Consider the following 5,263-nt stretch of genomic DNA (forward strand, 5'->3'; position numbering starts at 1 on the left):
TTTGGTTTTCTATATCCAGGGTTGTTTCCCTCTATCCTTTCTTTATTGCTTCTATTTCCATTTTTAATTCCTTCACCTGTCTGATTGTGTTTTCCTGGAATTCTTTCAGGGATTTTTGTGATTCCTCTCTATAGGCTTCTACTTGTTTATTTATGTTTTCCTGTGTTTCTCTAAGGGAGTTCTTCATGTCTTTCTTGAAGTCCTCCAGCATCATGATCAAATGTGATTTTAAATCTAGATCTTGCTTTTCTGGTGTGTTTGGATATTCAGTGTTTGCTTTGGTGGGAGAATTGGGCTCCGATGATGCCATGTAGTCTTTGTTTCTGTTGCTTGGGTTCCTGCGCTTGCCTCTTGCCATCAGGTTGTCTCTGGTGTTACCTTGTTCTGCTATTTCTGACAGTGGCTAGCCTGTCCTATAGGCCTGTGTGTCAGGAGTTCTGTTGACCTGTTTTCCTGTTTTCTTTCAGTCAGTTATGGGATAAAAGTGTTCTGCTTTCGGACGTGTAGTCTTTCCTGTCTACTGGTCTTTAGCTGTTCCTGTGGGCCTGTGTCCTCAGTCCACCAGGCTGGTTGCTTGGAACAGAAAAGTTGGTCTTATCTGTGGTCCCACGGCTCAAGTTGCTCGTGGGCGGCTGCTTTTGAGCTCTTGGGGGCAGCAACCAGGAGGCCCTGTGCTGCCTTTTCCCGGAGCCTGCGTGCACCGGGATCCCAGGTAGAGTTAGGTGTTTTCCTCTGGAGTCAGAAATGTGGGCAGAGGGTAGTCTCTTCTGGCTTCCCAGGCATGTCTGCCCCTCTGAAGTTTCAGCTCTCCCTCCCTCAGGATTTTGGTGCAGAGAACTGTTGACATGTTCCCTTCAGGTCAGGGCAGTGTCTGTACTGCAGGGGATCAGCTGTTTAAGTGCCCCTATCTTCCAGTTCCCAGAGGCCCTATACAGTTCCCTCTTGGGCTAGGGATGTGGGCAGGGGTGGGCAGTATTGGTGGTCTCTCCCACTCTGCAGTCTCAGGAGTGCTCACCGTCTGGGAGGTGAGTTCTCTCTCCCAAGGGGTTTGGGAGCAGTGAGCTGTGGGCAGGGATCAGCGAGGTTGGAACTCCAGCTAAAAACCGAAAGTGTCCAGTCCCAGAGGAATTTTGCCTCTGGGTGTCCTGAGTCCACCAGGCTGGTCACTTGGAGAAGAAAAGTTGCTCTTACCTGTGGTCTCATGGCTCAAGTTGCTCGTGGGGGGGGGTGCTTTTGAACTCTTGGTGAGGGTGGTGACCAGGAGGGCCTGCGCCGCCTTTTCCTGGAGCCCCCATGCACCGGGGTCCCAGGTGGAGTTAGGTGTTTTCCTCTGGAGTCAGAAATGTGGGCAGAGTGTAGTCTCTTCTGGCTTCCCAGGTGTGTCTGCCCCTCTGAAGGTTTAGTTCTCCCTCCCTCGGGATTTGGGTGCAGAGAACTGTTGATCTGTTCCCTTCAGGTCTGGGCAGTGTCTCTCATTTCTTCTTTAAAGGCATCTATCTGCATTATAAGGTTGGATTTAAGATCATTTTCTTGTGCTCTATTTGTGTTAGGATATTCAGGGCTTGCTGTAGTGCAGTAGCTTTGCTCTGATGGTGCCATGTTGCCCTGGCTCTTATTGGGTTCTTTTTTTCTTTTCTTTTCTTTTTTTGGATATTTTCTTTATTTACATTTCAAATGTTATTCCCTTTCCTAGTTTCTCCTCTGGAAAACCCCAATACCATCCTCCTTCCCCCTGATTCTATGAGAGTGCTCCCCCACCCACTTACCCACTCTGATATTTCCCTATACTGGGACATCAAGCCTTCACAGGACCAAGGGCCTCTCCTATCATTGATGCCTTATAATGCCATCTTCTGCTATATATGCAGCTGGAGCCATGGATCATTCCATGTGTTCTCTTTGGTTGGTGGTTTAGTTCCTAGGAGATCTGGGGGGTCTGGTTGGTTGATATTTTTGTTCTTCCTATGGGGTTGCAAACTCCTTCAGCCCCTTCAGTACTTTCTCTAACTCAACCATTGGGGATCCCATTCTCAGTCCAATGGTTGTCTGTGAGCATCAGCCTCTGTATTTGTCAGGCTCTGGCAGATTCTCTCAGGAGACAGCAATATCAGGCTCCTGTCAGCATGCACTTGCTGGCATCCACAATAGAGTCTGGGTTTGGTGACTGTATATGGGATGGATCCCCAGGTGGGGTAGTCTTTGGATGACCTTTCCTTCAGTCCTGCATTTTGTTTCCATATTTCCTCCTGCGAGTATTTTGCCTCCCTTCCAAAAAGGACTGAAGCATCCACATTTTGGTCTTCCTTCTTTTGAGCTTCATGTGGACTGTGAATTGTATCATGGGTAATCTGAGCTTTTGGGCTAATGTCCACTTATCAGTGAGTACATATCATGTGTGTTCATTTATGACTAGGTTATCACACTCTGGATGATATTTTCTAGTTCCATCCATTTGCTAAGAATTTCATGAAGTCATCATTTTTAATAGCTGAGTAGTACTCCATTGTGTAAATGTAGCCACATTTTCTGTATCCATTCCTCTTTAGAAGGACATCTGGGTTCTTGTCAGCTTCTAGATATTATAAGTAGGGTTGTTATGAACATAGTGGAGCATATGTCCCTGTTATATGTTGGAGCATCTTTTAGGTATATGCCCAGGAGGGGATTGTTTGTGTTCTTACACTGCCCTTTAGACATTTGTTTGTATAGAGAAGCTAAGCTTAATCTGGATGTCCCCTGTGTAGTAGGCCTCTTGTGGGCAGCCTTAAAATGGATTTGTTGATTAGGCCTGACTGTTCCATGCTCAGTAAGCCTGGTAGAAGCAGCAGTGAGATGGTCACACCATGGAGCTTGGGGGCAGAGGGCAGTATAGGACAGCCTGCATCTAGCTCAGAGCAACTGTGCATGCCCTGGGGGATGGGCAGAGGAATTCTGGAGAAGGTAATCTAACCTGGATTTACCTTGTTTGGTAGACCTCATGAAGGCTGGCAGAGTAGTGGTCAGACACTGTGGCTCTGTGGACAACTACCTCAAGGGAACTGGGCATGCCTGAGGGGAATAAAGGGAAAGGCATCTAAACTGTTCCTTTTTTGGCAGACCTAATAAAGTTTGGCAGAGCAGTTGACATCTACTTTCCAATCAAAAACAATTTCTTCATAAAATATCTATGTTTTGGTGGTTTGTCAATTTGTGGTTATAAATTATGCTCTTCATGGTAAAATCCTAAAGACTGTAACTTTTTCATTTGCTAATTTGTCCATCACATATAATGTGTTTATTAAATCTATTTTTCATCAAGTTTTTCTTTTGTTTTCTGGTCAAATAACACAATATTTTAAGAATATCAAAAGCCGTCACAGACTCCAATGCAAACTCTGATACAAGCAGTTAATAAAAATGGACCCTTCATTCAAATATAAATGTGGCAGAAATTTTATAAACATCCAAAATATCTAAACTAAAATATATTTTCATGAAATAAATTTGCAAATATAAAACAACTTCCTAAATATATAGGATCTTGCCAAGAGCAGCCTTAAAATTGTTGTAAATTTGTTTTAATATTTTGTTTATTCTTTAAGAAATTTGTATATTTAATCATATTCATCTCCTTCCCCACCTACCTAACTCACCTACACAACTTCATGTTCTCTCCCTCCAGAAGACAGAAGCAAAGAAAAAGAAAGAAAGAAGGAAAGGGATAAATGAAGGAAGGAAGGGAAGGAGGAGGGAGGGAGGGAAAGAGGGAGGGAGGGAGGGAGGAAGAAAGAAAGAAAGGAAGGAATGGAGGAAGGGAGGGAGGAAGGAAAGAGAAATATAATAGATAGAATGAATATAAAGTCTAATTTGTGTTGGCTGTGAGCATAAGACTTTCCCTGGGATATGTTTAATAGACCCAAATCATCCTGGTTAGAAAAATTGACTTTTTCCCTCTTCTAGAAGTCATTAATTACAAGTAGCTTCTCTTAAGACTCTACAATATATGTGAAAGAGACTTCCATATGTATGATATAACAACTACCTAGGTGTAGTCTACTATTTACTAGAACAAAAACCTCATATACTGAAATATTGAATAATTTGCTAAATCTCATCCCAAAGAATCCAATACATACAGAGTTTGCATCAACATTGCCTTTTCTCCCACCTGCTTTTGTTTTTGAAAATAAGTCAGCCCTTGTTAACTGCAGTTGTGAAAAGAGGTAAGGAAAGGAAGGAGAAGGAGGAAATAAATTAACTGAATTGCTTTGTTGCTTGGCATGGTGGCACATGCCTTTAATCCTAGCACTCTAAAGGCAGGCAGACCAGGCTAGTCTACAAAGCAAATTCCATGACAGTCAAGGCTACTTACACAAAGAATCCCCCAGTCTTGGAATGTTCCCAGAACTTAGTCCTGGGCTGGGTCCTCTCTGAGCAGCAGAGGTGAGAAGAGAGTCAGGGGTGTGGGAGGAGACTCAGTTTTACAGAAAAAAAACTTGGTTGCTTAATATAATAATATTTATCTGTCTTGATTCTAAGTTACACAGAAGCCAGAATTTGCAGGCCTCTGGGTGAATTAGCACTTGTCATTAAACAACACAAAATTAAGTAAAGGATTAACTGCTAAGGCTACTTTCTCTCTTGCCTAGAAATATCTCCTCTCTCTTGTCAGGTGGTAGGGAGGTTTGGAGCAATAAACATTTATTGAGTCAAAAGAGAGTCATGCTCCCAGAAGAAAAAACTTTTACACAAGCAAATATGCATAAAGTCACATTCATTCATATTCATATATTCATATTCATATTCATACATCTTCATATATTCCTGTTGCATCTAGCCACTTATTCTATATTTGCATACTTAACACACATACATCAATACTTACATATGCATATGAAGCAAAATCCCAAACACCAGTGCAGGAAGAACTCACTCATTCTGGATGAAAAGTAAGCATCAATTTTATTGCACAAAAGCTTTTATCTTTTAATTGCTAAATGAACTAAACCAAGTCTGTAAGAAAAAAAGCTTTGTCCTCGTTAGTAAGACTATACCTGCATGGCTGCTATGAAAAGACTTATTCTCTCCATGGTAAGGAGAAGCCTGCCTGTTCTTGCTGCTCTCTCTGAAGCTTCTTCTTTGTCTCTCTTCACCTCTCTCTTACACTCTGCTATATTTTGCTTTACCTTAGTTTCTTATTCTTTTTCTGCTTTCTACATATTTTTCTGTCCTTCTGGCCCCTTGCTTAATATCATCATTCCTAGTTTTCTGTACCATTTTAAAG

This window comes from Rattus norvegicus, chromosome 11, assembly GCF_036323735.1.
Source record: "Rattus norvegicus strain BN/NHsdMcwi chromosome 11, GRCr8, whole genome shotgun sequence".
Taxonomy (NCBI): domain Eukaryota; kingdom Metazoa; phylum Chordata; class Mammalia; order Rodentia; family Muridae; genus Rattus; species Rattus norvegicus.